Source organism: Papio anubis, chromosome 5 (assembly GCF_008728515.1).
Source record: "Papio anubis isolate 15944 chromosome 5, Panubis1.0, whole genome shotgun sequence".
NCBI classification, from domain to species: Eukaryota; Metazoa; Chordata; class Mammalia; order Primates; family Cercopithecidae; genus Papio; species Papio anubis.
In genome coordinates this window covers 116739592-116752394 of record NC_044980.1, presented here as the reverse complement: position 1 = coordinate 116752394, position 12803 = coordinate 116739592, and positions in this window count along the sequence as shown.

Sequence of the window (12803 nt, the reverse complement as noted above, 5' to 3'; positions counted from 1 at the left end):
GAGAATTTGGCAGTCTACAAGCCAAGGAGAGAGTACTGAGGAGAAACCAAACCTACTAACAAGTGGATCTTGTACTTCCAGCCTCCAGGACTGTGAGAAATAAATTTCACTTATTTAAGAGCCACCCACTCTGTGATATTTTGTTATGGCAGCCCTAGAAAACTAATACATTTTTGTGTTCAAAAAGGATGTAACATCATGAGAAAATATATATTGTTGTGATATAGACAATATAAGAAACTAAATCTCTTTATCGTTGTCTCTTTCTGCCTCTCTTTGCCTTTTCATTTCTCTCTGTCTTCCTCTTCTCCTCTCGTCTTCTTTCTCTGTCTTTCTCCTCCTCCCCTTCTCTCTTTCTCTACAGCCCACCCACACACATACATACATTGGAAAGTTTTATGCCCAGATTTTACTTTGGTTTGTATGGGTAGCTTTAATTATCTTCATTATAGTTATGTTTACATTTTTCTATAATGAATATATCATAATAATTATAAATAAATTATACATTTTAAAAGTTATGGAGTTCAAATATTTGCTTCCTGCAGATTTTAGAATACTCATGGAAAATGAAACACGATTATGTTGACATAATTGAAAAGAGGACTTTTTACTCCAAAGCTGCATTGACATTAATTGCTTTTTGCTTCCCAATATATACAATTACTCTCATAAAACAAATTTCCTATCTCTGTAAATATTTTTTAAAAAAATAATAAAAGGTGAAATAATTATTGGAAAGAATTGGGAAAGATGAAAAATGTGAAAGCAATGCTATGATGCCAAAATAGCTATTCTAAACATTTGTGCTTGCTATGGCTTGCAGTTAAAATTTAAAAATAGCACTTAAATATGCGTGTTAATAACATCCAGAAGGCATTTCTTTCAAGCCTGTTTGGGCTGTTGAAGGGTTTAATTTAACCACAGCATTCATTTATGTCTAGCAGTTAAATTTTTTCTTTTAAGCTCAAAGGAACTGTGAGTTGTAACTATGATCTAATTGGTAAGGAATGAAGAATGTTTTTCATGTTTTATAGACAACATGAATCCTGATCATTTTACAGCAGTAAATTATGAAGCACTCCACTTGTTGTGTCTCCCTGTGGAAGCCGGAGCTTAGCTCATTAAACTATAAAAATAACTTGCTGGGTTCGGCAGCTCCTAGAAAGGCTCTGTGACAAGGTGGGTTATTTTTATTTCACTAACACACTTTCACTAGGCAGTCCAGAGCAAGTGAGATTCTTTACGGTCCCCAACTAAATCAATTTATAACTACATCTACATGTCAGAGGGGACGTGCAAAAAACCTAAACTGCTGTATAGGAAGATAATTTATTATTGATTTTTTTCAACCTTTTTTTAAAAAGCAGCTACATTTCACTGGCTCCCTGGTTCCTTTCTGCAACGCAAATGACCTGTACAACACTTGTGACATGTCAAACCAGGTTTCTATGTGAGGAGAAAAAGGGCGTATGAGTCGGGAGTGCCTAACTTCCTGATGGCTTAAAGAGAAATAAAGAATGACCTTTGGGACATTGGAAAACAAGGAGCAAAAATCATCTGTCCACTCTCCCCACTGTGAAAGACCTTAAGAAAAATAAGTGCTAATGATGTACTGTTTAAATATGCATACTAAATTACCTCTTACCTAATAAACCAGGTAACTCACTTAATTTTACTGGAAGAAAAATTACTGTAAATTTTATACTTTTTCTCTTGGCCTTAAAGGGTCAAATATCTGGTTGCAAATAACTTGAAAATCATGCCCACAGCTCATGACTGGAGGGAGTTAGAAAAAGACTGTGATCCAAAATCTGTAGCCTGCAGAGTTTGCTGTCGAGCCCTGTAATGATCGATTCCATTCACTTGACTCTGATTCTATAGTGAATAGACTCTTTAGCAAGGACTTAGCAGCAGCAATTTCAACAGAACATTTTTTTTTCCATGATTAGAACAACAGCCATGTACTTAGACTGCAATTCTAAATTCTACTTACCACAGAGTTATTTTACCTATATTCCTTACATTTATAAAGTCAAATAAAAACAACCTGTGTTATCAGAATACTGTTAGGATTTACCATGTACCATTACAATAGATTACATCAACAATTATCCTGTAATGATTGTGACATAATGAAAATAACAAAAGTGTCTTAAACATATTTCAACCTATTTGGGCAGAAAATGTACCAAGAATTACCATAATTCCCACTCCCACTGCCATTTCTCCTACACTATCCTTCCCCCATGGCTGGTGTTAAGATTTTATTTTGTACATTCTTGGTAAACTTGTTAAGGCTAAAACTTACTCCTGCAAATAAGTTGTGATTTTCCACCCTTAGATTAGAAGACTTTATTTTACATTAAAATGCTTTCACAAGTAAGTGGGAATTATGGGATTTAGGTCCCTCATGTAGTAGATTCTGAAACACTTGAAATCAGGATTTCGGGTTTGAATCCTGGCCACCACCTACTAGGTTGTAATAATCTAATACAAAGCCTACTTCATAATAAAGTGCTGACTATCTCACCTAATTTTTTTGAATATTGTACTGAAAGTGAAAAAACAAAATGGTTGTACTCGAAATACAGTCTCTACTAAATGCATATCACTTCTGCACCACCACAAAGTGGAAAAATCCTCAAACTATTGTAAGTCAGGGACTATCTACCTATTTTTCTTTTGCTGCTTTTAAGACTTTTTTATTTTTCTTCGACTTTTATTTTTAACAGTATGATGTGCCTCGGTGTAAAGTTCTTCATATTTATCCTACTTAGGGTTTGTTGAACTTTTTGAATGTGTAGTTAATGGTTTTCATCAAATTTGGGGATTTTCTGGCCATTATTTCTTCAAATATATTTTCCATTGCTTGCTTTCTCTCTTCTCCTTCTGAGTCTGTAGTTACACCCATGTTGGTACACTTAACATGGTCCCACATGTCTTTGAGTTCTGCTCATATTTCTTAAATATTTTCTCTCTGTATTCTTCATCATTTCTATTTATCTATTTTCTATTTCATGGATTTTTTTTCCATCTCCTATCTGCTGTTGATGTCCTCTATTGCAATTTTTATTGTATTAATTGTACTTGTTAATTTTAGAATTTCTATTCTGTTCTTTAACTTTTAAGTTCAGGCATACATGTGCAGGTTTGTTACATAAGTAAACTTGTGTCATGAGGGTTTGTTGTACAGATTATTCCATCACTCAGCTGTTAAGCCTAGTACTCATCAGTTATTTTTCCTGATACTCTTCCTTCTCCTACCCTCCACCCTCCACTGGCTCCAGTAGGCATCAGTGTGTGTTGTTTTCCTCCATATGTACATGTGTTCTCATCATTCAGCTCCCACTTATAAGTGAGAACATGTGGTACATGGTTTTCTGTTACTGCATTAGTTTGCTAAGAATAATGGCCTCCAGCTCCATCCGTGTCCTAGCAAAAGACATGATCTCATTCTTTTTTATGGCTACATAGTATTCCATGGTGTACATGTACTACATTTGCTTTATACAGTGTATCATTGAGGGGCATTTGTGTTGATTCCATGGCTTTGCTATTATAAATAGTGCTGCAATGAATACACACATGCATGTGTCTTTATAACAGAATGATTTATATTCCTTTGGGTATATACCCAGTAATGGGATTCCTGAGGCGAATGGTGTTCTATCTTTATGTCTTTGAGGAATCACCACACTGTCTTCCACAATGGTTGAACTAATTTACATTTCCACTAACAACACATAAGCATTCCTTTTTCTTCACCAGCATCTGTTATAGTTTGACTTTTTTATAATAGCCATTATAACTCGTGTGAGATGGTATCTTATTGTGGTTTTGATTTGTATTTCTCTAACGATCAGTGACGTTGAGCTATTTTTCATATGCTTGTTGGCTACATGTATGTCTTCTTTTGAAAAGTGTCTGTTCATGTCCTTTGCCCACTTTTTAATAGGGTTGTTTGTTTATTTTTGTTAATTTGTTTAAGTTCCTCATAGATGTTGGATATTAGATCTTTGTCAGAAGCATAGTTTGCAAAATTTTTCTCCCACTCTGAAGATTGTCTGTGTACTCTGTTGATAGTTTCTTTTGCCATGCAGAAACTCTTTAGTTTAATTAGATCTCATTTGTCAATTTTTGCTTTTGTTGTAAATGCTTTTGGTGTTTTTGTCATAAATCTTTGCTCATGCCTATGGCCTGAATGGTATTGCCAAGGTTGTCTTTCAGTGTTTTTATTTAAAATAATTGGTTTTAAATATCCTATTTTTAAAAAATTTCCATCTCCTTATTGAGGTTCTCCATTGACTGATTCATTATTGTCATGTTTTCCTTTAACTCATTAAACATTATTTCTTTCAGTTCATTGAACATATTCATAATAGCTGCTTTAAGCTTTTGCTAAATCTAACTTCTTTAATTGGAGTGATCATCTACTGCTTTTTTCTGAGTTATACTTTTCTCATTCTTTGTATATCTTATCTTTTTGTTGAAAATTGTTTTAAATAATACACGATACCAGCTATGAATTCTGATTTCTCCCCCAGAGTTCTTATTGGTGCTGGTTTTTTATTTGCTTTTTTGTAATTTGTATGGTCCAAACCTATAAAATCTGCTTCATGTGCAGTGTGTGGCCACTGATATCTCTATTCAATTTTTGAAATTATCATTGTTTTTAAGATTAGCCTTTAAGGGGTTGCCCCATGTTTGTCTAGTTTTGCGATCATCCAATGATTGGACAGAGGTTGTTCTCAAGCCAATAAATATGTATGTTAGTAGTGCAGTGCATTCAAAGTTCAGGTTGTCATCAAGACTTCTCTGTGGACCTCAAGACTTCAAGTAAAATCAACTCTCTATTGGGTTCTTTTGCATTTCCCTTTGCATTCATTGAGATATGAGAGAGAGATTGAAGAGAGACTTAGAAATTTGTATTGCTTTTTCAAGTTACCTGGAAATTTGCATTTGTGTGTCTGGTGACATTCTAAAAGGTGGTGGGAGAGGGGAAGAATCTGGAGGCAGGAGTTGCATTTAAGAACATAGTGCCCCACAGTTAGAAGGGAAACTTCTTCAGGTCATGACCATATTTCACATTTTTGTATCTTCCCATGTTGGAGCACAGGGACTTTAAATGGGAAGATGGGTTTATTTTCCATAAACAGTTTTTTAAATTAATGACAATAATGAAAATAATGCTAAAAAAAATGGCAGATGTATGTTAAGTTAGCAGAAGAACTTTAGGAAACAAGAGCAGAGTAAAAAGGAAAACAAATCTTTAATATTAAAAATAGTTTGGATTGGTTCACGTTAAACATGATCTAATTAGAGGTAGCAATTCTTTAGTTAGGGATTATGAAGAATGATAAAATGCTAAGAATGTTTTTAACACTTAACCAGAAAACTGTTCAGGAAAACTTTAGAAAAAGCATTTTTATTCCTCAGACTAGGCTACCAAAGAGAATTTCTATAATTTCTATTTGCAAAAACACATTTTGAAATTGACATTTTCCCACCGGACAGCATAAAGGGACACATCTTTGAATTTCAGTTGCCCCTTCTGAAGAGTCATTTGTATATAATTGATTGATGCCTGTAGGTTTTCAGTGAACCTTTAATGAGTTTCTACTATATTTACCAGCACTTATTTTTCTTTATATTAATCAGAGGCTTACTCATGGCTTCCTTAGGTCTCAAAAAAATCTATACCCAAGTTAGTGAAAGCCTTGAATGAAATATGCCTAAAGTAAAATATTTCACAGGAGATGCTATGGTTTTCATAAGGATTTTAAATATGTATTGGTATTTGCAAAGATGTCTTTACAGAAATTTTAGAAAGACTTAAAAATCCAGCTGTAAATGATTTTACTACGTTACCTCTAAATCTAATTACCTGCTTAAGAGTATGACTATAAAATATTTCAGTATTTCCTATAAATAGCATTTTCCATAATGATAACCTAATTATTCAGCCTAACTCCAAGGACCATTTCTTTACTCACAATTCTCTTTTCAGATATGAGAAATACAGAGAGACTATTTCAAATTCTCAAGTTGCAAAGAAATGGATTTGCTTTTGCTTGGTACCACAAGCAATTTAAGTCTCACTACTCCAGTCCCCAGTGGTACATAAGCTATACAGCTGCCTTTCAAAGACATATCAATAACCATCTTCTTGGCAAAGTTTTATTGAACACATCTTTCTTCTGCAGCAAAATGCAATCTGGTTTTGATGAGTAGAAAGGATGGTGGACAGAAAGGTGAAAGTATCACTCAGTTAAGAAACAAGCATTGGCCAAAAGGAAAAAAAATGTAAACCACAGTCTGAATACTGTAAAACAGATGAAAGCTATGGGACTAAGGGAGTGGTATCCAATCACATAATACAAGCGATAGATGAGTATAATTATCCAAAACAAATAAGCAGTAACATGACATACAGGGAATGAGACATAAATTTAGGAAATCTTGATTAATATTGGCTCGGTATTACAAAGCATAACCATCAAGCATGAGCCAATGTAATTATGGTTTGCAAAACTATAATTTACTCAAATTTGAAAAGGCAATGACACAGTATGTCATAAAATATACAGATGTGCCCACTAAAATAATCTCAGCTCCTTAAGCACTTATAAAGTATTTTCTATTTAATTTTGTGCATGCCCATATATTTGTAATCTATCTGAGATTCCTGTATGTGTGAGTCTGAAATAAGTTCAGTTCCAGCTGAGTGAGATGCCTGCTGAATGTTAATGAGACATTGTCTATATTAATATGTGTTTTTGTACAAACTGATTATATTAAAGTATATTGTAATTGAATTATTTTCCAGACTATTATTTAGGAGTACTTGTTATTTTTGAGCTCTGGTTTTTTAACATACCAATAGTGGTGTTGAAATATTTAAAATAGCACAGTTTGTAAGAGAAAGAAGATCCTATTACCAGTAAAGGTTACTTGTATAACAGGTAAAAATAGACTTCTTGAAGGATTTTATATTTCTATTTGGAGGTTGTTTCCCTGTGCTTTTCCACTGCAGCAAAATTGATTTAGACTCAGACCAAACACTCTACTCTCTTCAATCCACCAAGAGCCAAACATTGTAAATTAGCTAAATCTCTGGTCACATAAAAAGCAATCGTGTCATTAAAGTTCTTATTTTATTCACCTACCAAATTCTCCCACATGGGCAATATTCTGAATTATAAAACCATCCGCATACATATAATTGAAGTCAGTTTCCCACATTTGGCCCTCAATTTGTGAAACTTCAGTTCTAAGGCAGTAAAATTGATTATATTTGCTTCTGGAAAGGCAGTAAGAAGTGGAGCCCTTCCTAATTTTCTGTCATAGAATAGTATTTCTAATTTGTCCACTTCAAAACCCACAAACATATCTAATATAAGAAAAAAATAGCAATATGAAAATAGATATCATTTAATGAATACTTATCATGTCATAGGCAAACACTAAGTGTATTATAAATATTATTTTATTTAATCTACCCTATCAGATAGCTGTTAACGTCCCTGTTTCTGTCATGAAGAAACAAGCATAGAGAGATTTGGTGATGTAGCCAATTAAATGATGTAGATATAGCTTATTGGTGACAAAATGAAAAATAAAAAGCAAGCACATATTTATTTTGAAAGGAGCTTTGATAACAAATAAGGACACTCTTTAGCCTCATATATTATAATAAGAAATTTTAAAACAGTATTCTATAGGTACTTAGGACATCCCAAAGCACTTGATTGAAACCTCTATATGTATATATATTTATATGTTAATCAATGTTATAAACTATAAAGCTAATTATAGTTTATTATGTAATATATTAACATATAAGTTAACTTGCACTTCGATTTTAACTCAGTTTTGGAATAAAAGCTTCATCTACCATACTGGGAACATGTTTAAACTTCTCATAAGTACGTCATTTGTTGAGAGGTTTGTAGCTCAGGGCTGACCCTTTTGAAATTTTAGTTCAGTGAATATGCTTATAAAATTTAATATCACATGACTTATTTTAGTTCCTAATGTTACACGGGTAGATCTGCCAGGGGAAAAAGTCCATCTTAACATAACAAGTTCACTGACAATCCCCTGAATGTGTCAGCACTTAGTCATGATGATATTATTTATACTTTTATATATTATTTACAGTTTGGAGAGCACATATTACGTTACATTATATTTATACCTTGAAATAATAGCTAATATCTGTTGAGCCTTAACAATGTGCCCATTATACTGATAAGAAAATAAAGTTACAAAATGCTTAAGTAATTTGCCCAGTGTCAAACTTCTAAAAGAATTGATATTTGAAGGCCTACAGTCTTACTGCATAACATTTCTAATCCCTGGCACCTCTCAAAGATAAGGAATGTGAGCACTTATTAGTCTTATTAACTCGAATTTAAAGCAAAATAGTTCTATTATTCTATTCTACTTTGAAGCTACTGATCCATTTAATTGAAGAATATCCTCAGATTAAAAGGTGATCTTTTACAAAATGTCATCTACAGGTATATACATTGATCAGAAGAACATTTACTTGATATGCTGAAATAATGTTTATATCTACAAACTCAAAATTTTGTGTTTGGCATCAAAGAAGCTTCATTCTTCTCATTAACTGATTGTGAAATAAGTAAATATACGCTTAACTCATAAACTACACATTGTTTACTGTTAAGAGCCACCTTCATCTATTTTGGACATTGAGTGCGCCACATATTACTTCATTCGAGGAAATAATCCAGGGTTAGAAAGTGCAAATAGTAGAAAGAGAAGAGGTCTTAGAATCTAAAGAACTGATGTTGAGTCTTGGATTACATGGTGTTAGGCAAATTTCTTAATTGCTCTAAACTTCAGTTTACCCTGGAAGAAAGAAAGGGGAAAGTACAGTTATTAAGGGCTTACTGTGGGCCAGGTGTCATGCTATCCTTTCACCATTTTCTCATTTAATAGGAGCAGTAACATCTACTTTGGAAGATTATTTTAAGTAATAAAGGAGAAAACACCTGTAGAAAGGATTCCATAATGTAATTGATAGAGGGCTGGTAGAAGTTTAGCAGTCACTAGCCAATCAATGAAGGAATCATCCATGCAACAAAAGTGATAGAAAACCTACTGAGGACCAAGGGTTGAGGCAGCAAAGTGATATCTAAGCATGTGCCTGGTCTGTCCGTAATTCTAATTCACGAGGAGGGGCAGTGGAGATAATAAAATTGTTCAAGGATCTGAGATCAACTTGAGATGAAATTCCTGAAAGTGATTCCTGGAGTTATGAGAAAAACAGACAAGTTGATCTCAGAAAGGGAAAAGCTTCAAAAAGTGTTTTTCCAACCTCTGCCTTTTAGAACGGAAAATGAAACTTGTTCATTGGTACCACATAGGTGATATATGACTTGAGAATTCTTTAATAAACTGCAAAAAATATAGCACAAACTATGATTGCCTCAAAATATTTGAAGGTTTATCAAATGGAGGAAGACTTGGACTTCTATTGATTTCTAAAGATAGCTAAGCATAAGTGGTTAGAAATCAGTTATAGAGAGACCGTTTGGGACTTAATACAGAAAATCATTGTCTTAACATTTAAAATCTTTCCAGAGTAGAATGGGTTAGAAATAAACCCATTTCTAGCAAGGAAAATTTCTTATCATTCAAATCCCTAGAACAGGCTGACTTACTGAAATCAATAGAGTTTGAAATATCTGAGACACACTTGTAGAGGAGTCAAAATTGTATTCCTAATAACTGGCAAGGGGTAAATCCAGTCCCCTAAATGCGTTTTTCAAAAGGAAAATCGATAACCCATGGGGAAGGGTTATAGGTCATTGGGAGGCCAAATTTTGTCATAGTTATGAGTCTAGGATTTAGAGTCAGATAGACTTGAAATCAATTCTTGGTTTTGCCAACACTTTGTTCTCAGTTATTGACTTTGAAATCAATACCATGTTCCACTATTCAGTGTCATTTTTCTCACACATTAAATGGGAGTAATACCTATCTTTCAGAGGTGGAATAAGGATAGAATTAGAAAATACATGTAAAAGACTTATTATAGCGCCTGGAACAGAGAAAGCACTAAAAATATTTGAAATTAGCCGGGGGGGGGGGGGGGAAGGCACCTTTCTAATGTGTTTCAAAATTATCTATTTGTAATTAAGGAGGTGATCTCATTCAGGGTAGAAATACTGTTCCTACTAGGATATAGCTATACTAAAATTCCCTTTCTTTACTGGAAATAAAGTCTATTTAAGGCACTGTTTTAACCATTGTATAAACTGAAGGAATATCCACACCCTTTTATAATGTATAATTAAGAGCATATTCTAAGTAATCTTTCATCTCTGCAGAAGAAGTAGAGACTTTTCTACTTCTGACACCTGACAGCTTATTTTGCTAGTACAATTTCACAAGAAAAGAAGAAATGAAACTGAATGTCACTGAGATAGAAATACGAAAGAATTACAATAGTGGTAACAACAAAATATAAATTGTCATCTTTCATCTATTTCTGACAGTGCAAACATAATATTTTTACTACTTCTAAAAAGAATGCATATGAACTTCTAGCAGATGTTTCCAATATTAAGCACTACTGACCCTCAATTGTCAAAATAACATGGCTCTGTTTTGAACCCCTTTTCTGGATTTGGACTGGCTTGCGTTGCTGTTTTGGCCTCTCATTCCATTCTGAATGTCATCATGTATAGCAAAATCTTTAGTATTACTCAACTATCATCCCTGTTCCTGGAATCAACTCCCTCCATCTCAATACACATGGTTTTCACAGTATACTCCTCATTAATTACAGTATCCATGCATCCAATTTGTTTTATAGTTCTTGTTTTTATCTGCTGTATCATCAGATTTAGCATTTGTCCAGGACTTGCCACTGGTTACTGAGGTAGTATTATCGATAGCTGCTTTGAATTAAGCCAGGTGGGTTTGGTGGACTCCACTCTATCCTCTGACTTCTGCCACGGTCACATGCAAAAGAGTAAGAAGGGCATCAGCAGTGTACAGATTTCTCACCACTCAGCACCTGACTAAATCAGAAAGATGATCAGCCATTTAAAATTATCTCTACAAAAGCAAAAGAGAACCTGAAACTGACATGATAAGAACTCAAGCAGTATGCAAGATCTAAATTTAAAATTCTGTAATTATGTTGTTATTCATTGTAATAAAGGTATTTTTTAAATTTACAAAAGGTTGCTAAAATTATATTGTTAAAGGTACACTCATATACCCATTCCTCACATTTTTTAATTAACATTTTGCCACATTGGCTTTATCATTCCCTCTCCTTCCCCTCTGTCACCCTCTCTCTCTTCTCTGCTTCCTTCTTTCTCCATCTCCCCCACACTCTCTACCCCTTCTCTCTCTTTCTCCTGAGACATTTGAAGGTAAGTAACATACATCATGGCCCTTTACTCTAAATATTTTATTGTATATTTCCTAAGATTAGGAATGTTCTCATAGCTACAGCTATCAATTTTATAAATTTATATTAGTATAATATTTTTGTCCAATCTACTGTCATGTTCTCATTTTGTCAATTGATCTAATAATGTTCTTTAGAGCATTTTCTCCATCTGGTACAGGATCCACTCCAGAGTCATATATAGGATTTGGTTGTTAGTGGTCATGTCTCTAAGCTTTCTTTAATCTGGAACATTTTCACAGCTTTTCTTTCTCTTTTATGATATTGACACTTTTTAAAAAAATCTAGTCCCCCTAACTTCTTCTATTTTAATATAATGTTACAAAGACCATTTTCATAGATCTAATTTTAAATGAATGAATTTTAATTCTGCGCTAGAATGTAACAAAATTAAGAAATTCCATGATTTTATGGCATCTAAATATGAGAAAACATTCAAGAAATCATAAATAGTGATTATCTTTATTTATTAAATTTTGTCTGTTAGAATGATTTTCCAAAGACAGATACTTTAATTGGAAGCAAAAGACAGGACCTGTGAAAGTATTTTATCGGAAATATTTTTATATTTCAACACATGAAAAATAGAAATGAGAATATCTAAATTGAAATTCTTCATTCAGCAGAGTTTTGTTTTCTACCTCAGGATCTTTAGGGAGAATATTTTCTCAATTAAAGATATTATGGTCTCTAATGTACAGTGATCTCTAATGTAGAGTCACAGAAATTTAACTTTGCAAAAATTATAAGCAACTTATGAAAAATTAAAAATGAAAGAATATATTAAAATAGATTCTATAGAAAGAGATTCTTACCCCCTATTAGGGACAGATACGGTTCAAAAATTGTTAAAGTACGTGAATATATACACTAAAAGAAAAACTTCAGCTGAATTAAATTTAAAGGGATTTAATTGAGCAATGAATGATTCACAAATCCAGCAGCTCTCAGAATCACAGCAAATTCAGAGGGACTGCAGGGGTGCCTCATGGTTAGAAGAAATTTATAGACAAAAGAGAAGTGACGTACAAAAATCAGAAGTGAGATACAGAAACAGTTGGATTGGTTACAGGTTTTCATTTGCCTTATTTGAACACAGTTTGAACACTCAGCAGTGTTCTATCAGTCTATGAGTGGTTGAAGTATGACTGCTGGGATTGGCCAAGACTCAGCTGTTGTCACAGTCGCATACTCCTAAGCTAGATTTTCAACCTTGTCTGCCTATTAAGCTAGCTTACAGTTCGTCCACAAAGACTCAAATATAGATGTATGGAGTCCTTTTCAGGTCATATTTAGTTTGCTTTAACATATACAAAGAACAATTATTTTGGTCATTTTGAGCAAT